This window comes from Vicugna pacos, chromosome X (genome assembly GCF_048564905.1).
Source record: "Vicugna pacos chromosome X, VicPac4, whole genome shotgun sequence".
In the NCBI taxonomy this organism is placed as follows: domain Eukaryota; kingdom Metazoa; phylum Chordata; class Mammalia; order Artiodactyla; family Camelidae; genus Vicugna; species Vicugna pacos.
In genome coordinates, this window is record NC_133023.1 from 97,841,165 (window position 1) to 97,864,003 (window position 22,839).

Genomic DNA, 22,839 nt, shown 5'->3' on the forward strand with positions numbered 1-22,839 from the left:
TTAAAAATCTAGTGGACTGATCATGGGTTTTTACCAAAATAAACCTGCACTTAAATTCTGATGGTGCCATTTACTAGCTCCAAGACTTCAGTGGTACAAATTACTTGTTGAACCTCAGTTTCCTATTAAGATTAAATTAAATAAACACACACATTGCCTAGTACAAAGACATTCACTTATTGTTGCCTTTCCTTTTACTCTCTTGATAACCTAAAGACCAAATGAAGATGAAGAAAAGCGCTCTACCTGTACTGTGTCATAGGCAAGGTTAGCACTTCCCTTAACAAGGATGGAAGTGGTTCTAGTGACCTATAAAACACAAATATAGTTAAGGAATTGCCAACAACTTTGCAGCACCTAACCACGATTTTTATTCATAAAATAAAAGAGAATAATATAAAATAGTCATATGGGATTAGCCTAGGAATGCAAGGTTGGTTCAACATTCTTAACTCAAACAGTGCCATTCATAATATCAACAGCCCAAGGAAGAAAATTCATGACTATTCGTACAGATGCAGAAAAAGTGTGATATTCATTCAACAGCCATTCATGATTTTTAAAAATACTCAGTTAACTAGAAACAGAAGGAAGCTTTGTCAGCCTGAAAAAGAGTATCTATGAAAAACCTACAGCTAACTCATACTCAATGGTGAAAAATTGAATGATTCTGCCCTAAGATCAGGAACAAGGCAAGGAGGAATCTGCTCTTACCATTTCCATTCATCAGCATGCTGGATGGAAGTCTTGGCTAATGCAGTAAGGTACAGAAAATAATAAGAATAGAAAAAATTGGAGAGGAGAAAAAAATTGTCTTTATTCATAGAAAACGTAATTATCTAAGTAGACAATTCAAAAGAATCTATAAAAAACTACTAAATAATAAGTGACTTTAACAAGGATAGAAAATAAAAGATAATCATAGAAAAATAAATTTTATTTTTATATACAGCAGTGAACAAGGGGCTGAAATTTTTATAAGCTCCATTTGTAGTAGCACCAATAAATAGGCAATACTCAGGAATCAATCTAACAAAGTACTATTAGACTTACATGTTGAAAATTACCAAAAACAAACAAACAAACAAACAAAACCAGTGAGAAAAATCAAAGACATAAGTAATTGAACTGGTATACTGTGTTCATGGATCAGAGGACTCAATATCACCAATATTGCAATTCTCCCTCAAAATAATTTATACATTCAATTCAATCTCAATTCAGCATTTAATTCAATGTTCAATAAGATCTAAGCATGCCTTTTTTTGAGAAATTTACAAGGTGGTTCTAACAGTTATATGGAAAAATAAATAATGTAAGATAACCAAGGCAATTTTGAAAAAGAAAAAGCTGGAGGACTCAAACCAACCAACTTTAAGACTTACTATAAAGATACACTACTTAGGATATTGAGATATTGACAAAAGAATAAACATATGATCATTGGAACAGAAATTGATGCATACGTATAGAGGCACACCTCAGAGAATACTGTGGGTTTGATTCTAGATCAATGCAATAAAGCGAGTATTGCAATAAAGCAAGTCACATCAATTTTTTAATTGCTCAGTGCCTATGTAAAAGTTACATTTACATTATACTGTAGTTTATTCAGTGTACAATAGCATTATTTCTAAAGAATCAATGTACATACCTTGATTAAAAACTACCTTTATTTTTATTGCTAAGAAACACTAACCATCATCTGAGCCTTCAGCGAGGGGTAATCTTTTTGCTGGTGGAGTTTAAAATACTATAAAAATTACCAAAGTGTGACACAGAGACATGAAGTGAGCAAATGCTGTTGGAAAAATGGCACTGATAGACTTACTTGACACAGGGTTGCCACAAACCTTCAATTCATAAAAAACACAGTATCTGTGAAGCACAATAAAGTGATGTACAATAAAACAAGGTCTGCCTGTATATGATAAATTGACTTTTGACAAAGATATGAACTTAATTCAATAGACAAAGGATAGCCTTTTTGTCTTTTAACAAATGATGCTAGAACAATGGGACATATCTATATTCAAAAAAATGAATGTCCACCCAAACATCACCCTAAACATATAACTTGAAATGGATCATAGACTGACATATAAAACCTAATGCTACAGAATACCTAGAAAAAAAAAGAAGCAAGTCTTCATGATCCTAGATCTGGTAATTATTTCTTATATAGGACAGAAGCATGAACCATAAAAGAAAAAATTGATAAATTGCATTTCATCACAATTTAAAATTTTGCTCTTTGAAAGATAGTAAGAAAATTTAAAAATAAATAGACAAGCCACAGACTGGAATAAAAAATGGTACAGTCATTTTGAAAAACAGTTTGACAATTTCTTATAAAATTAAACACACATCATAAAATCCAGCCATTCCACTCCTTGGTATTTACCTAAGAGAAATAAAAGTATATGTCTACACAAAACCTGAAATACAAATATTTACAGCAACTTTATTTATAACTACCAAAAACTTTAAACTATCCAAATGTACATCAATTGGTGAATGGATAAACAGATTGTTGTACCTTCATATAGTGTAAATCTACTCAGCAACAGAAGGCAGTAAACTACTGATAAATTCAACGACACAGATGACTCAAAAGCATTATGTTAAGCAAAATAAGCTAGACTTGAAAAACTACATATTTTGATCTCATTTATATGAAATGCAGGAAATAACAAAATATAGAGACAGAAATCAGAGCAATTGTTGTCAGGGTTTGGCAATATAGGGAGGAGACTGACTACAAGGGAGCATGAGGGAACACCTTGGGTGATAGAAAATTCCTTTACATGATTTCAGTGGTGGCCACACACTAATTTTGTCAAAATTCATAGATTTGTATATGTCTAAAAAGGGTGAATTTTACCGTATGTAAATTATGCCTCAATAACCCTAAGGAAAAATGCCTACCATCTCAGAAATGGCCAACTATTTTAGGCAGAGATCTATATCTTATCAGAACTCAAAGTGCTGAGTTTTGATTTTAAGATCCGATTAAAGAACAGGAAGACAGGGAGGGCAAAGTTCATGACAGTTTTGTGTGTCTTGCACTATTCAATGACATAATTGTGTAAAAAAGGGCTCTAGTAAGGTGATAAATGTATAATTTAGGACCAAAATACCCTATTTGCTATTCATTTGAAACAGATCAACTTAAAATGATAAATGGCCACTGTCCTTACCAGTGGTTTGAGTTTCTGGCTGACTCATTCAAAGGATTGCTTAATAAGATAGGAACTTGCTCAAGTACTAATTGTCCTTACTTTATAACCGTTCTGATTTACCAGAGCAGGAAAGGAAAGAAGCATTTTCACTGTGTAATTGCTTTCTTTTGATTAGAGTTTTGAAGAGACACAGTAGAAACTCATCTTGGCAGCAGGGGCTACAGGGTGGGAGGTGAAGAGTTGTCCAGACCCCTACAAAGGGCCTTTCTCCCTGTTTGGCAGGCTGTTCAGTGATAGCTGCAGGCAGGTGTCTAGTAGTGGATAAGCCAGCGAGCATGGTCCTAGGTTGTCAAGGAACCATGGTCAAAACAGTGGTAGGTATCTTTTAAGTAGCATTCTCAGTGCTCCAAGAGAGACCTAAAGTGAAAAACAGACTACAGAAGACTTGTCTTCATTTCTTTGCTCATTTACTTACCCATTCATCCAACAAATATTTATTGACTGCTCATTCGACGCCAGTCTCTGTGTGAAGGTTGAAGACATAGAGACAGCCTGGTCTAGAGTAGTTTATAATCTTTTGGTGGCAGGGATGGGAGTGTGTAAGGTGCAATAGAAGCCAACGGGTCGGAGTACACCTTAAGGGAAAAGGAAAGTTAGAAGTGTGATTTATTCCTCCTTATGTACCATTTTTCCATCAGGCTTTCAGTGCCCCAGAGTTCACCATGAAGACAAGACTGGCAGTCATTCTAGGTAGCAGGAACAACATATGCAATGGAAGTGTGAGTAAGTACAATGTAGCAACAAAACTGCATGATGTTTTGGGGGTACTGAAAGCCTGATGAAAAATAGTGTGTATGAGACTGGAGGGGTCGAGGGCTTTATAAGTTGTGCCAAAGAGGTAGATGTCAGTTTGTGGGGTAGCCTATTAACAAAGGAGAAACAAACCAAGATTTGCATTTAGAAAGATGATTCCAAGGGCAAGTCAAGTACAGACAGAGGCAGAGAGGAGATTCCCCTCTCTCTTTACCGAGTAGCTGAAAAAGGTGGTGGTAGACTAGAAAGTTGATGTTAACTGGAGTGGCAGAAAAAGCTCCTCCATGAAATCAACCTTTAGTCATGCAGAAGAAACGATCCATTCTCTTACCCACTGCATGTCTCTAGCCAGCAACTGTGTTTACTTCTCTACCTCCCACTAGAGTAGCAGCTCCTCAAGGACAAGAATGGTCTCTCTTTCTCTCACACACACACATATCCCCAGTGTCTGGTTAAAAGCAGATGTTCAGTAACTGTGTTGACTGAAAAAAAATGAATGAATTAAATAAATGAATGGATTGATAGTTCTGGGCCCAAGAAGCCAGTAGAAAGCTGTTGAAAAATGTGACTGATGGGTTATTTTGGGATTTGGTAAGCTACTGATCACAGGGAAAGTTGAACTAGGTGTCTTTGAAAGTCTCTTCCAATGCTAAGATTTTATGATTTGAGGCCACTCCCTGTGAAACTAACAAGTGGCTAAAAGGGGTACATGTGAGATTTGCTCTAAGGAAAGACCAAAAAAAAAAATCCAATAAAAAGAGTCAAGGAGTGAGTTTATAATATCAGGAAATAGCAAATTAAGGCAACTAAAAGCTGACAGATTTTTATAAAGAGAATGGAAATCAGTGATTGTCATAATTAAGCTTCTGAAAGCAGGCAGCATGGCAGATCAAGCCCTGTAGACTACACAGATCCCTTTATATTGGAGGAAGGGAATGTCAGGTGCTTGAAGATGTACCCAGAAGCAAGCTCTGAGAGGAAACCCAAATAGGCAAGAGTGTATAATTGGAAAAGGAGAGTGGGCAGCAACAGGCAGAGGTCCAGGTAGGTGATCAGTGAGCATCAGGATACTCGGCAAGGAGAAAGCAGACAGAACACGGCAACAGGTATACCTGGTAGAAAGCAGTTAGTCAGTGAGTGTCAATGACATCAAGAATGGTTAGCAAAGCCCCAAAGACAGGCATGGGTCCAAGCAGAGTGCAAGTTCCTGAGAGGCCAGGCTACAAGAAAGCACATTTTTACCCTTGGAGCAACTGAGATACCAACCACTGTACCCAGACATGGATGGACTTGGAGGGCATTACGGTAAGTGAAATAAGTTAGAGAAAGGCAAATACTGTATGATATCGCTTATATGTGGAATCTAAAAAATACAACAAACTAGTGAACATAACAAAAAAGCAGCAGACTCACAGATATAGAGAACAGACTAGTGGTTACACTGCGGGGAGGGAAGAGGGGAGGAGCAAATTAGGGGTAGGGGACTAAGAGGTGCAAACTATTATGTATAAAATAAGCTACAAGGATATACTGTACAACACAGGGAATGTAGCCAATATTTTACAATAACTATATATGGAATATAACCTTTAAAAACTGTGAATCACTGGAGAGGGTACAGCTCATTGGTGGAGTGTGTGCTTAGCATGCATGAGGTCCTAGATTTAATCCCCAGTCCTTCCATTAAAAATAAACAATACTAATTACCCCCTCCCCAAAATATTATGAATCACTATACTGCACAGCAAGAAAAAATCCATATCCCCCATATAAGAGGGGATAACTTGGGGTCACAGTCTGCTGATAACTTTTTATATTATACTTATTGATATGTTAATAATACATTCTATGCATATTATGTAAGTATATAATACACTTATTGTAAGTATATAGTTATACTTTTTCATAGTTAAATGGATATACCATTTTAAACAAGCCTAAACCACTCTAGTTTAATTGGAAGCCTAATACTGAGAAACAGACATAATCAAATGTCCCATAACATTAAAGAAAACAGGTTTGACTGTTTCCCAGCTTAGTTTTTGCTTGAGATACATGCTGTAGCAAAAGTCCTCTTCTTCCTGAAGAGGCTGATCCACCATGAAAGAGTAATTCAGGGTGGGTTTTTGGGGATTATCTTGTTTTTGGTGTGTTTGTGTTTTGAGGGGGTGGGGCTTTAAGGAATGAGAGCCTCATTTTTAAAAATAATAAAAAAAAATCAAGTGGAAAAAAAAAAAAGCTCTGTAGCTCACAAGTATTACCCAGAAATCTATATTTCCGAAAGCACTGTATCACACCTTGTAATTGGGAGGACAGCTCATACTGCTATTCTTATTTCCCATTCTGAACTTCAAACATAGATGGTCTTGAGGGGTTTAAGCAATGCTCTGGTCTGTCCATTCTCACTGTGCAGATGAAAATCTCAGGACTACTGACAAAAGTTACATAAAAACTACCCCCAAAATTATACGACTAGTGGCAGAGCCAGTGATAAAACCCAGATGTTTCCGCTCCTTCCATGTTTGCCATGTCATCAAATCTGGTAGAGATGTCTGCTATTAGCAAGCAAAATTAAGTTAAATGCATTCACTCCTAATTTTTAACCATTCCCACTGAGCTCACACACCGCCCAAAAGAAAATCTCTTTCCATCTGCACAGACGTTCCTTGATACATGACAGACTGGAAATCCACTAGGGGTTACACAGTTTAGATTATCCAACTCCAAAGCAAGAGAAAGCCTCAAGCAACACCATCTGATTATGAGATTTTGCTGCTGTGGAGAATTAATCAAATTCATCCTAGAGGCTCGTCTGCTGTATGACATACTCATCCCTTGACATCAAAACTATGCAACAAATTTCAACACAAGATGCTCTGGTGATTTCTTTTCCTAGTACTTTCTGATCTTCATCTGTTACTGTGACTAGCGTTTGAAGGAATGTGAATAAGCAGGAGGCTGCTTGATCTCTAGTATCTATATAATCCTTTGTAATTATATGAAAGCTGGAAATATAGGAAGGGTCTCACTTATGGAAATACTCTTCACTGTTTTTTTGTGAATATAAAATAAGTGCAAAGAGAGGTAAGAAAGTCTAATAACTGGGAAATCATGAATAATTGAGAGGCTGTAACATTTGAAGAATGTGATTTAAATTATTCAACAATATCCATCAGTAGTCAAACATAATTTAGTTGAAAAAACCCAGTATATTTAGAAAAGCTAAACAAATATACACTGTACACCAACAACTTGATCTTGACCAACTATTGTTACCTACAAAGTATAGACTATTCCTTAAATATGGTTTATTTCTCCAATTAGTAGGAGTAGGCCTTGAAAGAAAAAGCCCTAAAATTTACCTAAAACCATGTTTTCTTTAACTCAAAATAACTTGTTTAATAAATAAATGAAATGAATCATATTCCTCTCCAGAATGAGAGGTAGAAAAATCAGCTTAAAAAAACCCCTCTATTTTAAAAAAGAGTAACTTCACAGCAAAGAAATCTGACAAACACTATCCCAGCCAGGAGATCAGGTTGACATCATCAGTGATAAGCCACGTTGATACTACGCATGGTGGATAAGATATGATGAGTATAGCCCTTCACTTCTCTAGTCTTCCTTCTAAAAAGTCATAATCCACATCTTCTCTTCAGAAAAACATCAAACAAATCTTAATTGAGGGATTTGCTATGAAATCTCTAACCAGTACTCCTCAAAACTGTTAACGTCATCAAAACCAAGGAAAGCTTGAGAAACTGTCACAGTCAAGAGGCGCCTATGGAGACGTGACGGTTAATTACGGTACAGTATTCTAGATGGGATCCTGGAACAGAAAAAAGGATATTAGGGACAAACTAAAGAAACACGAATGAAGTATGACTTTAGTTAGTAACAATGTAACACTATTGGTATGGTACATTTGTTACAATTAATGAACCAATATAAGCTAATAATAAGGGAAATTGGGTGTAGGGCACATACGTGAACTCTCTGTATCATCTTTGCAAATTTCCTACAAATCTGAAACTATTCTAAAATGAAAAGTTTACTTAAAAGTTCATTGTAAAATGACTATAACGCAATAAAAAATGCTTTAAAAAAGTTAAAAACAAATTTTAAAAATGAGTACTGGATTCTTCCGTGTGATGAACACATTCAACATGTTAAGAGATACTAGACAGTGACATTGACAAATTAAAAGTGTAAACCTAAATATTCTTTAGCTCTCCTTTTTGGGTATAGCTCTCAAATTGAGGAAGTCCTCTTAGACCTTATTAGCTAGAACTTAAATTAATACATGAATGCAGAAAAAAAAATCCCCCAATTTTTTTCTATTTGCCTTATGGTAGATGTATTATCTTCATTTATTTAAAATATGTCTAATTATAATGAGGTATGTTGCTCACTATTTTCTCTACTGAGGAGTCAACCTAGAACCCAAAATTGCTAATATACTAAAGGTTACTTTCAGCAAAAAGTTAACTGTTAACTTTCTGCCTGCCTTTCCTCCTGGAACTATCTTTCTGAGAAGTGCTTTAAGTGTACATTAGGAGCCAAGGACATGAGTTAGAGATGGAGTAGATAAAAGAGTGAGTGGGGCTGCAGGAGACAATGCTCCCATGGAGCTGACCCTGGTCATCAGTCTTTGAGCAAGTACTGTCACTTGCTTTAATTCCTTCCCCCTCATCCTTTGCTCCCTTTAAATCTGGTGATTTCTAGAAATGAATCTTCTTTATGACATATGCTATATATTATTTGGTTTGAAAAAGCCTTGAGTTTATGTGAAGTAAAGTAATGTTCTTTGTCAAAGCTCTGTTTGTTCTCAAAATACAGAACCTGCAAAAAGCACATACAGGGTTGTTATTATCACTTTGGATCAATAGCTCAGTCACTGCTACGAGATATTAAAAAAGGAGTTAGGAAGACAAGCACATCTTTTGAGCTGCATCTATTCTGGCAAAAGCAGCACAGCAGAGAGGCATAGACATATTAAAAACCATTTTAGCAACGGAGTTCCTGCCAAGCAAAGAAAATTCTGGGCCACTCTATCTACCCAAATGTTTTCATAGAGGTTTTAGCTAGCAGGCAACTACAGGCAAACAGAGGCTTGGAGGCTGAGGAATGAGAGTGGATGCGGGCAATAGCTGGACACAGGAGCATCTGCAAAACCACCTTAGGGTCCTCTAACTTCTCCAGAACAAATATTCACTAAAATATTCACTTTAATTTCAAATCCCTTCATTGGTTGAATACACTTCACAATTTCAATAAGCATTTGAAACATGTCAGCTGCATAGGCCTGTCTCCTGATTAAAGTAAAACTTAAAAGGAGATACCAAAAAATAATGGAGAAGGTCCCACTCACAAGAAAGATGTTATCTGGGAATCTCACATTTAAAAAACAAACTCTTGGGCTACACTTAGTGACTTGTTTCCAAAGAGTACAGTATGGAAAGGAGGAAAAACATCAGCTTTACAGTGGAGGAATCTGGTAAACACTACTTTAGACAGGTGATTAAGGTCCACACCAACCGTAGTTAAGTCACGTTGATGGTATATACTGTTGATATGGTGTGATGAAAACAGCATTTCACCTCACCAGCCTTCCTCTCAAAACTCAGTAGCTCCAGTCTAATCATAAAAAAGATAGACAAACCTCAATTGAAGAACCATTTTACAAAATATCCGATCAGAACTCCTCAAAACTCTCAATATCATCTAAACCAAAGAAGTCGGAGAAACTGTCACAGCCACAAGGAATCTAAGGAGATATGGTAACTGTGATGTGGTATTCTGGATAGGACCCTGTAACAGGAAAATGACATTAATGGGAAACTGAGAAAATCTGAATATTAAGTATGGACTTTAGTTAATAAGAATGCATCAATATTGGTTCATCAGTTGTGACAAATGTACATTACCAGTGCAAGATGTTAATAATATAGGAAACTGCGTGTGTGGTATGAAAACTCTCTGTACTATCCATGCAACTTTTCTGTGAATCTAAAACTACCGTAAAGTTAAAAGTTTTAAAAAACATTGAAAAAAATCTTTTGTTGGTTATCTCTCATCTCCATTAAAATCCTCTGCTTCTAACCAAGTATCAGAAAGAGAATCAATGAGCCTTGGGTACCTGTTGTGTGAGAAAGACACCAGCAATTAATTTCCTATGGAGCACCTAATGGTCACCAGGTGGGAATGGTTTGTCACCACAGTGTCCTTGAGTCAAACATGGAGCGAATTTAAAGTCAATGGCAAAACAGGGGATGAATGATCTTTAACAACGCAGTTAATCCATCAACAAAACAATCTGATGGTGTAGCACAGCCCTGGAATCTAAACATAGCCGAGAATATGCACATCTAAACCTTGTTAATTCTTCAAAGTGCATTAGATATAAATCTAGAAACTATGACAACCTAAGCTTTAGCAAAAATCATTTTGACTCTGTATAATAAATATTTAAAAAATGAAAAACAAAGCAATCCAACACTAGAATCATGGGCACTATCAATTTTATAATCATTTCCTGGAACTGGATGACACTAGATAAAAGTTAGATTCAGATAGACAAAGGCTGAAAAATACTATGTAAAGCCTAGGTTTGGGTTGACTGATCAAGCAGACCTTGTTTACATCAGACATCAATTGATAAAATGGGGGGGGGCGTCCAGCTGAAACAAAAGTTTATTACCACTTACTGTTTATTAGAAACCTTCAAAAGAAGGTTTAAGTTGCAATTCATATTTTACTTAACCTTCAGTCAATATTTTTATTGAACATTGGTTCTCAAACATTATTCTGCATCATATCACCTGGACGGTGTGTTACACCAGATCGTCACCTCCCCGCCCCAGGCCCCCCGCAATTTCTGATGCAGGTCTGTGCATCAGAGGCCTGAGCAGCGCAGTTCTAACAGCTCCCAGGTGACGCTGACACTAGTCTTTTGTAAACATTCCAACAACTTTCAAAAACCTATGATCAAATGTAAGCAGCTCAATAAAATCTAAAACCAATATTTAAGTGATCTGGAAATTTTCTGCTCTTTTTCTTTAGCAACAAATATTTCTTAAGCATTTAGTGCCCAGCACTGTACCAGACAATGGCTCTGGGCACAGAGCAGTGAGTGAGTAAGAGCACAGATGCCCTCTTAAATCCTGTTCTGGAAGAGGAGGCAGCTCATAACTGGCTCCAAGATTCATTATGAATTACAACTGCAGAAAGATCTATTGTAAGAGAACTTATAAGGTGCTATGAGACCCTGTGAGACTGAGTAGTCTGACCTGGGGAGGAGGGTGGTTAGGGGATGCTTGAGTTTAGCACTGAAGGAGGAATAAAAATGGGGGCCTTGGGTAAAGGATTCTATAGGCAGGAGCAGTTGTGGAAGGAGCGTAGCGCCCTGAGGCAAGGCCAGCGTGACCGCAGTGCACAGCGCAAGGGGCACAGGTCAGAGATGTTGTTACACAGGCCCGCAGAGCTGAAAGGCAGGAGTTGAAATCTTACTCTAAGTGTGAGGGGAGCCACTAGGGATTCTCAGCATGAAACTGACTTAAACTAATGTTATGTTTAAAAAAAAAAAACAAAACAGTCTAGATGGATTTTTTTTAAGCAGAGATAGATTAAGCATAGCAAGAGTGGACCCCCCCAAAACATTCAGGAGGCAGAGTCTTTGGAATTTGTTGATGGACTGGGTAAAGTGGAGTGACGGAGAGGAGGAAAGATTCAAGGGTAACTTCCAAGACTGTATAAAATGCTGTGAGTGATTAGCAGTGCTTTTCCAGTCTGACTTGAGTTTTTCTCTGTGGTGTAGCTTGAGAGGCCAAAAATGTATTTTAGTTGTGCCTAGGAGAAGACTGGACTCATAAAAATACTTAAACAGTAGGATAGCAGATCAAATGCTTCCTTTTCCAAGAAGAGAAAATTCCTTTTGAGAGCATTATATATTAAGCTCAAAGTTAACCTTATTGTCTCCTTTCACAATTGTGGAAGCAAAGACTGACATGGTTACTCATCTCATTCTGCAGTCTGTGAACAGCATTTTATTTTTACCTTTCTCATGGCATTCATCACTTCCTGCCTTGTATTTTGCCTTATGTATCTATGCATCTTATGTCCTTTCCTAAACTGTGAGTTCTCTAATGAAAGATAATGATCACTAACATAGGAAAAAACCCAAGACAATCATGTACCCACGTCTAGGGGTGTTGGAGGTGGGAAGGGCATTAGAGAAAAATAAGCAAATACAAAGTAGGCAAAAAAAATACAATTAAGGAAAATAATGAAGGGTTGGGAACTACTGCTTTCTGGAATCAGAAGGGCAACTAAGCAAGATTTTTGATGACCAAGTATGAACAGGAAAATACTTCCACTCTTTTTATCACCACATCCTCAAAACTGCACTGACAATGGATCACTGAAATTAACCAGAGCTCCAAAGTGAATTCAAATCATAAATAATTTCTACCCTTAGGGAAAAAATACACCCCCCCCAAGAAAAAACCCTATAAAACAAGTAGGTCCAACACATCCTGAACTGAGTGTTGCAGAGGGAGCTTAGTCCCTCCTTTCTTAGGGATCCAAGCTTCCCATCCATCAAAGAATACAGACAAAATCTCTCAGACAGATGCTTCAGTCCAGGTCCTAATGTGATACTTCATCAATCCTGCATTCACTAAGGCCTTCTTGTACTGCTTGCTCTAAGTGAAACTGCTATTAATGGTGCCTTTCCACTAAATACTTTGAGATACGGCCTAAGATTCAGGCATGTTAAAGCCTACCCTGTGTTACGGTAACCTCATAACAACTCAGAATGGTATTTCTTGCTCACAGACTTCATTCAGGGCTTTATTCAAGTGGCACCTTCCCAATGAGGCCTTCCTTTGTCACTCTATTGAAAAATTGCACCCTCTACCACCTGACACTTCTTACCCTCCTTCCCTGTTTTATTTTCCCTTTAACGCTCATCACTAGTGTAACAAGATACTGCAATTATTTATCATGTCTACAGTCTGCTCCCTGTCTACTGGTTGTCCTCCTCAACCTGTTCTTCCTTTCTTCCTGAGCACCTGGCTTTTCAGCTATGAACTACATTTTCCTAGCCCCCTTATGGCTAGGGAGCACCATATGACTAAAATTTCGCCAAAGGTATGCGTATAATAGTGATGTGTGTCATTTTCCTAAAGAAGCTTGCCCCTGACCCCTCCTTTTGTCTAGCTGACTAGAACTTGAAAACCAAATGGTGAGGAAAGCAGAACTACCCACTAGCCTGGGACCCTACATCTCAGGAAACAGAGGCTGCCTCCTTCCTCTGGGCTATTATGTGCCAGAGAAATAAAGATCCACCTTTTCCTGGCCATTGTATTTTGGAGCTCTTTGTTACACCAGCTTATCCTTTACCCTAACAATACCCTCCCACATTAAAATGTAAGGTCCACGGGGGCAGAGATGCTTGACTGTTTTGCTCACCAGTGCACCCCTAGCAAGTAGAACAGTGCCTGACACATGGTAGAGCACTCAATAAACGTCCATGAACTGATTAAATAGACGACTTCATTGTTATCACTTGCACATCTTCCAACCACTTTGATGGCTTTAAGAAGTTCAGATTGCAAGATCCAAAATGCTCCTTAGACAGTGCCCCAGAAGTTCCTATACCCCATTCACTGCCACTTTTAGCCTCCCTCATTGAGTCTGCCCTTCAGTCCCCTCACTAGCGACCTTTTCAGCTTCCCAATGTGCCTGGCTCTTGCCCAGCTCAGGGCCTCTGACCAAGCTGGTTGTGATATCTATTCCCAAACCCCTCTGCAGAAGTAGTCCCTCATTCCCTCAGTTATCTGCTTACATGTCATTCCTCAGATGGAAATTGCTGGCTACCCTATCAAAAACAGGCCCTATTTATGTTATCTCTGTTTCTATTTCATTTTATTCATGAAAATGAGTAATTATAATATATGTTGGCTTATTTTTAAATTGTAAATTAGATGGTAAGTCCCATAAGGACATGAACCACTTTCATTTTTATTTACTACTTGATCCTCTTTGCCTAGCATAGTGCCTGACCAATCACAAGGGAGTCAATAAATGGAGGGCGGGTATAGCTCAGTAGTAGAGCACGTGCTTAGCATGAAATCCTGGGTTCAATCCCTAGGACCTCCATTAAAAAATAAATAAAGAGGTTCAAAAAGAAAGAAATCAATAAATGAACTCCACTGAAGATGCTCAGTGTTTTATTTTTAAATATTTTTAAGTAGACACAAATCAAAGCATATGTAGCTCTCCCATAAATGTAGTCTTCAAATGTCCTTGACTACCAGCCTGATAATAATATAAGTTTCTATTTATGAGGATATAAACCAATGCACATTCTGGCATGTTTTTAATTGTTTTCCTAAAAGCATTATCATTCCTCCTTTCCACTATTAGTTTTTAGTTGCTAACAATCAGGTCAAATTTAAATTACTCCTATTGGCATGATGGACCAAGAGCAGCTTTTACCAGAATGTCTCAAATGCAGGTTCATATGGGCAAATGCAATTCAAAATAAATGATTATGTTTTGGCGGGATGCCAAATGGCCTCCCAGGACCTCAGACCCAAAGATCAAAGATCCTTTCATCTCTCAGGTCAAGGTTTCAGCTCATCAATTTGCTTGTGGATTATGTAATCTGAGGTGGCTCTCTAGAACTGTGTGGGCACCAGCCAAACAGGGCCCTCCAGAACACTCTGGAGGTATTCAGGAATCCAGACTTTTAAAAATGCTGTTTTTAAAAAATGCTATTTCCTTTGGTATCTTATCTGTGGATGTATAAACATACACACAGGATAAAACTGCATAGAACTAAACGCACACACACAAATGAGTACAAGTCTAACTGGAGAAATCTGAATAAGATCAGTGGATATTATCAAAGTCAATACCCTGGTTGTGACATTATACCACAGTTTTGCAAGATGTTACCATTAGGAGAAACTGGGTAAAGAGTATACGGGATTTATTATTTCTTAAAACTGCATGTGATTTTACAATTATCACAATACAAATCTCAAAAAGTGCTGCTTCAACACAGAAACTCTAGGATGCTGCAGGATTCAACTGGTTACTTTTCTGAAAAAAACAGGAAGGAAGAGGCCAGGGAAATGAGAGAAAGAGAAGTAAAGTAGGAGTGAATATGAAACTTCACAGTGGGAGAGATTACTAAAAGAACACTGCAATCTCTGAAAATACATCCTGTCTACTTCAGATCACAGTTGTTACAGAACACCTAGTTCAACCCCTGCACTTTAAAGTTCTGAAAATAATTTGCCAAATTTAAAAACTTTTAGAAAAAAGAAAAAGGAGACTAGCTTTCCAACTTTGGCACAGGGAAGGATTGCTTAAACAAGACACATAAAGCAGTAACCATAAAGAAAGAAACCAGGGTGGGGAGAGTATAGCTCAGTGGTAGAGTGCATACTTAGCATGTATGAGGTCCTGGGTTCAATCTCCAATACCTAGATTAAATAAACAAACAAACAAACCTAATACCCCCCCGAGCCAAAAAAAAAAAAGGGGGGGAAAGAAACCAAAACTTTAATTACATTAAAATTAAGGACTTCTTTACCAAAGACATCAAAAAAAATTGTGAAAAGGAGAAGCCACTAAGGTATTTGCAAAAAATGTAACCAATAAAGGATTAATCTCCTGAATATGAAAAGGACTCATAATTATGAATCAGCATGAGAAAGATAACCCAATAGAAAACAGTTAAAAGACATGAACTATTTCAGAGGGGAAACAAAGATGACCCATAAACATATGCAAAGATGTTTAACTTCATTAGTAATCAGAGAACTGACAAAATGTAAGTTAGACAATCTCAAGGGTAAAAATATGAAGCAATGGGAACTTACACATTGGTAGTGGGAGCGCATATTGGTAAAACCACTCTGAAGAACAATTTCACCTCTTTTTTTTTTTTTTTAAATAAAGGTACTGGGGATTGAATCCAGGACCTTGGGCATGCTAAGCATGTGCTCTACTACTGAGCTATACCTACCCCTCAACAATTTCACCTCTTCTTGTAAAGTTGACATTTCAAGACTTACCATTCCGTGTATGTATCTTCCTATATGTATGCCTGAATGTGTGTTTGTACATGTATATGTGTACCCTACATACACAACACACGGGGGGGGGTCCCTTTTATAAATATACAGTAAAAGACATATATTTTATGGTCATAACAGAAAAAAAAACCCTATAAATAACCTAAAGGTCCACCGATGACAAAGAATGGATAAATTCTAGTACATTCCCAAAGTGAAATATTATTCAGCAGTGACAATGAATAAACTATAGCTACAAAAAAACTTATAAAGAATATTAGCAATTTAATATTGAGTAAGAAAAAATAACCCAGTATACTATTCCTATAAACTCAAGAAAACTAAATATATTATCTAAATTTGTATATATGTTTAAACATTTTAAAGCAATAGAATGAATCACAGAAATAACAGTTATAGAGTTGCAAAGGAGTCAAGTGGATGAGAAAAGGAAGTAGCACACAGGTAGAATTGGTAATGGTTTAATTCTGAGGTTGGGATTAGGTATGACTGCTCATTTTATTGTTATGCATATATTTAGCATGTATCCTTCTATATGCACTGACTATTACATTTTAAAAGGATAACTTCTTTAAGAAGGAAGTGATTTTCCTAAGACTATACTGCTGGTTAGTGGAGACACCAAAAGACAGAAGTTTCTAGGCCCACACTTCACAAAACTTTCACAATGCTAGGTATGTATTAGGAACAAAAGAGACATTTGTTGATGCAACATGAATTTCATGACTACGTAAATTATTAATTCCAAACATGGATTCTATAAGTCCCTTAATATGTCTTCTGTTTTGATTTCATTTGATTTTACACTGATTACATTGCCTTCATTAGTATGTTTGATAAGTAGTATGCCTAAATTTGAACAAGAATATTTTAGTTAAACTGCCTACATTTCAAAACAGGGATATATATTCTACTGACACTTTTCATCAAAACCTAGGATCTAACTCAAATTAACAAATGATTATAACTTCAAAAATAGATTTTATTTACAGAATTCCATTTTATGGAATATTACTCAGCCATAGAAAAGAATGAAATAATGCCATTTGCAGCAACATGGATAGACCTAGAGATTATCATACTAAATGAAGTAAGTCAAAGTGGGGAGGGTATAGCTCAGTGGTATGGTAGAGCATGTGTTTAGCATACATGAGTTTCTGGGTTCAATCCCCAGTACCTCTATTAAAAACATAAATAAATAAAAATAAAAATAAAAATAAAACAAACCTAAATGAATTAAGTCACACAAAGATAAATATCATATGATACAACTCATATGTGGAATCTAAAATACGATACAAATGAATTTATTTACAAAACAGAAACAGACTCACAAACATAGAAAACAAAATTATGGTTACCAAAGGGGAAGTCAGGGAGAGATAAATTAGGAGTCTGGGATTAACAGATACACACTACTATATGTAAAATAGATAAACAACAAGGACTTAATAGCACAGAGAACTATATTCACTACCTTGTAATAACCTATAATGGAAAAGAATCTGAAAAATTATATATATAGCTGAATCACTTTGCTGTACATCAGAAACTAACACAATACTGTAAATCAACTATACTTCAATTAAAAAGAAAATATTTAAAGAAAAAAAGAAACACTCACCTAAAGTTGGGGGGGAAGTGAAAAGAATTCCATTTTATGAAACTGCTCCCTTGCTATGGCTATTATTCTGTGGTTGAATCACTGGCTATAATAAACATAGCAAGCACCCAATTCAGCTCCACCATACAATTGGTTCTCAAATATGTACATATGAATTGTCTTCTTATGGGCCCTTCCTGTCTCCTAGCAGCTGTGACTCAGCCATTCAAGTGCCTCTCTATGTACCTCTGTGCAACTAACTGTGTTCATGAGTAGAGGTGAGTAAGCGTCTTTGGGACTTAATGTCAGGTGCCCACTGGCAAAGACGACAGTGCTGGGACTGCCCAGGAAGGCTGCCCATCATACACCAAAAGTGTTCTCTCTTCCATTAGAGCTGTTAGCTAAGAGGTTAATATAATCAGGCTGAGTTCAGTTCTAGAGCACAGTACTAACAAAGGCATGGATCTACATCTGATCCCCAAACATTCAGGTAGTGTAAAACCAAAGTACAACCACCAATTAAAAGTCCATGAACAGCATGAACAGCACTTCCTAAAATTTGTCATTGTTCCCATTTTAAAGTACAGACAATTTAGTTCACACTCATTACTATTAAAGAAATAAAATTTGGGGCAGAGTACAGTCAAATGAGCAACCAAGAGATGAGACCTAAAGAGTAACAGAGATAACCCAATAGAAAATAGTAAAAAAAAAAAAAAAAAAAAAAAAAAAATCCACTATTAGACTATGAAGCCTAAACATTATATGAAATTATAAATCTGGGAGAGAACTTAAATATAGACGACCAGGGAGCCCTTGTAGTTCAAAGAGGAAATTGAGGATGTAGGTTACAGAGCTGAGCCTGGAATTCCTATTTCTGAACTCCATCTTGGACAAGCCATCTGTCCTCTCTCTGTCCATTTCTTCAGCTGTAAAATGAAGAGGCTAGGTGACTAAAAGGTCTCCAAGATCCTTTACCAGTCCTAGAACTTGCAGACCATGTAGCAGTCCAAGCTCTTCATTTTACAGGTGGTAAGGCTAGCAAACTACAGTTACTTACGGGACAGTCTTTCATTCCTGGTCTATACACACTTTAGATTCGTTCATTCATCTTCACATGATCCTAGGACATAAGTGTAATGTTAATTTTATGTGTCATCTTGACTAGGCCACCCTGAAAGTGCCCAGATATTTGGTGAAACATTATTCTGGGTGTACCTGTAAGGGTACTCCTGAAAGAGATTAATATTTGAGTCGGTAGACAGAGTAAAGCAGGGTGCCCTCCATAACGTGAATGGACCTCATTCATTCAGTTGAAGGCCTAAACAGAACAGCAAGACTGACCTTCCTCTGAGTAAAGGGCAACTCCTCCTGCCTAATGGCCTTTAAGCTGGGACACTGGTTTAACTGGCCTCCCGACTTGAACTGAAGCACTGGTTTCTCCTGGGTATTTATTAAGCCTGCTAGCCTTTGGACTGAAGCTTACACTATCAGCTCTCCAGGTTCGCAGGCCCTCCCACTAGGGCTGCAGCTACACCACGGGCTCTCCTGGGTCTCCAGCTTGCTGACTGCAGATCTTGGGACTTGTCAGCTTCCATAATCGTATGAGCTAATTCCTTATAAGTTTCTTTGTATGTGTATGTGTGTGTGTGTGCGTATGTGTATGAAGAAATTTATTTATATATTTACATATAAATAAAATAGTAAATATATAGGTATTTACACACACACCCCCTATTGACTGTTTCTCTAGAGAACTCTAATAAGCAAACGTGTATAATGAATTAGTGCTTGAAATGCACTTAAAACAGTGCCAGCAATTTACTTCTCGGATTTTAGCTGTTATCATAATGGTAAGAAGGCAAAGACAACTTACAACTAAAACAATTCCATAAACCTGCAATACATCAATGAAGTCACAGCTGAGTAATTCAAGGCACTGAATGGAATAGTTGTTTCTGCACACAGACAACAGAACACAGATGCCTACACTGAAGGTAAAATAAAAAACTTATTTCAAATTTTGATCCATATAAAATCATAAGATTATTTTCATCCTGATGTATTAAGGGTTTAAATGAGACTCCTAGCTACTACCATTTTTGAATATCTGGTACCCAGCAAAACTACAATAAACTCATAAAAATAATGACATTAGAAGTACTTACACATCAATAAAACTGTTTCTTAAATTTAAAAAACAAGCATTTGTTAAAATAGCTAGACTAAAAAGTTATCAGAAAGATTTACAAAATGAAAAAATACTTTAATCAGTAAATACCTCATTTCTTATTTATAGAGAAGTGAATATTTTTAAAAGTATAATAGCAAACTTCAAGACAGTCAATATTGCAAGTGTGTGTACAATGGGGATGCTCATAAAGTTATTCATTAAGTACATCAGAGAACACTAAATACTTAAAAATATAATGAAAAAGAGATGATATTGTATATATTACAAAACACAGCATGCTAGAGGAAATGGCTTCATTTCTAAAATATGAGTACAGATAACTTTTAAAAACTGAACACAACAGTGATGGCTAAAGACTGGACAATTTTATCTCAGTCAAGCTCTAAAAGTCTGATTACAAATGGGAAACATGAGTAAAAATACAGATAGGAATCAAATTTCATTCATTCAGCAAATATTTATTGAGCATATGTCAGGCACTAAAGCATCAGTGACACAGCAATAAGCAAAAATGATGACAATTCTTATCTTCATGGAATTTACTATGTAGAGGGAAGCTTGATACTATATAAGTTAGCAAGCAAATATAGAGTCATTGTGAGAAGAGTATAAAGGAAAGGTTCATAGTGCTATGAGGATCTGGGAAACTGCCACTTCCTTAGGGAAGTAATAATCAAGTTGAGCCCTGAGAGATGAGTAAGAGTTCAGGCAACTGACTAAAGAAGAGAAGTTTTCCTGGGCACATATTGGGAGAAAACTCTAGTTCAAAAAGACACATGCACCCCAGTGTTCACAGCAGTACTATTTACAATAGCCAAGACATGGAAACAACCTAAATGTCCATCAACAGATGAATGGATAAAGAAAATGTGGTGTGTGTATACACACACACACACACACACACACACACACACACAGTGGAACACTACTCAGCCATAAAAAGGAATGAAATAGTGTCATTTGCAGCAACATGGATGGACTGACCTAGAGATGATCATACTAAGTGAAGTCAATCAGACAGAGAAAGACAAATACCATATATCATCACTTACATATGGAATCTACAAAAATGACACAAACGAACTTATTTACAAAACAGAAAGAGACTGATAAGCATAGAAAACAAACTTAAGATTACCAAGGGGGAAAGGGAAGGGAAGGATAAATTGGGAGTTTGGGATTGGCTGATACAAACTACTATGCACAGGATAAACAAGGTTCTACTGTACAGCACAGGGAACTATAGTCAATGGCTTGTAGTAACCTATAATGAAAAAGAATATGTATATATATACATATGTATAACTGAATCACTACGACTATACACCAGAAACTAATACAACATTGTAAATCAACTATACTTCAATTAAAAAAATAAAGGAGAGAAGTTTACTAGACAAGGGAAATGGTATATACAAGTCCTTTGGCAGATGAAACAGAAAAAGTGAGGATGACTTTCTGCTGAAACAGAAAAATCCACCCTAAAATTCACATAGAATCTCAAAGGACCTTGAACAGCCAAAACAATCTTGAAAAAGAATAAAGTTGGAGGCCTCATACTTTCTGATTTCAAAACTTATAAAACTATGGTAATCAAAACCATGTAGTACCAGCACAAAGGAAGACATATAGACCAATAGAACAGAATACAGAGGCCCAGAAATGCACTCTCACATACACGGTCAAATCATCTTTCACTAGGGTGTCAAGGCCACTCAGTGGGGAAAGAAGGCTCTTTTCAACAAGTGGCATTGGGAAAACTGGATATCCACATGCAAAAGAATCAGGTTAGACCCTTACCTTATATGACATACAGAAATTCAATTCAAAATGGATTAAAGATCTAAATGTAAGACCTAAGACAATAAAAACCCTAGAAGAAAACACAGGGGAAAAGCTTCATAACATTGGATTTGACAATGACTTCTTAGATATGACACTAGAAAAGCACGGACAACAAAAGCAAAAAGGGACAAATGGGACTCCATCAAGTTTAAGAACATCTATGCATCAAAGGAAACAATCAAAAGAGTAAAAAGGAAAATTATTGAATGGAAGAAAATATTTGGAAATCATATATTTGATAAAGGGTTCACATCTAGCATATATAAAGAACTCCTATAATTCAACAACAACAACAAAAAAACTTGATAAAAAATGAGCAAACCACTTGAATAGACACTTCTCCAAAGATGATATACAAATGGCCGAAAGCATATGAAAATATGTTCAACATCACCAATCATCAGAGAAATGCAAATTTAAACCACAACAAGATACTACTACATGCCCATTAGGATGGCTCCTACCAAAAAACCCCAAAACCAAAAAAAGTGTTGGTGAGGATGTGGAGAAACTGGAACTCTTCTGCAATGGCGATGGGAATGTAAAATGGTGAAGCTGCTATGGAAAATAGTACACAGGTATCTCAAAAAATTAAATGTAAAACTGCCATATGATTCAGTAATCCCATTCCTGGGTATTCACCCAAAAGAATTAGAACTAGGATCTCAAAGAAATATTTGCACACCTTTGTTAATAGCAGCATTATTCACAAGAGGTGGAAGGAGCCCAAATGTCCATCAATAGATGGCTGGATAAACAAAATGCACTATATATATAACAAAATACCATTCAGCCTTAAAAAGAAAGACAATCATGTCACATGCTACAGCATGGATGAACCAACCTTGAGGCCATTACGCTAAGTGAAATAAACCAGCCACAATAAGAAAAATATGATAGGATTCCATTAATTATGAGGTATCTAAAATAGTCAAATTCATAAAAACAGGAAGTAGAATGGTGGTTGCCAGGGGCTGGGGAAAAGGAAGGGTTGGGACAGTGTTTCTTTTTGGGGTGATGGAAATGCCCGGAATTAGATCATGGTGATGGCTGCAGAATATAATGAATATACTAAAAACCTACATGCAAACT

General features: G+C 36.7%; 1 protein-coding gene and 1 non-coding gene across 6 annotated transcripts in view; one reads left to right on the plus strand and one right to left on the minus strand.

The window, feature by feature from the left end:
• Nucleotides 1–22,839, minus strand: part of ATP11C (ATPase phospholipid transporting 11C (ATP11C blood group)) — a 152,112-nt gene that overhangs the window by 117,258 nt on the left and 12,015 nt on the right. The window lies entirely within an intron of this gene.
• LOC116277469 (U6atac minor spliceosomal RNA) lies at nt 254–373 on the plus strand. The gene has a single exon (XR_004186924.1). It is a non-coding gene; the product is annotated as a U6atac minor spliceosomal RNA (small nuclear RNA).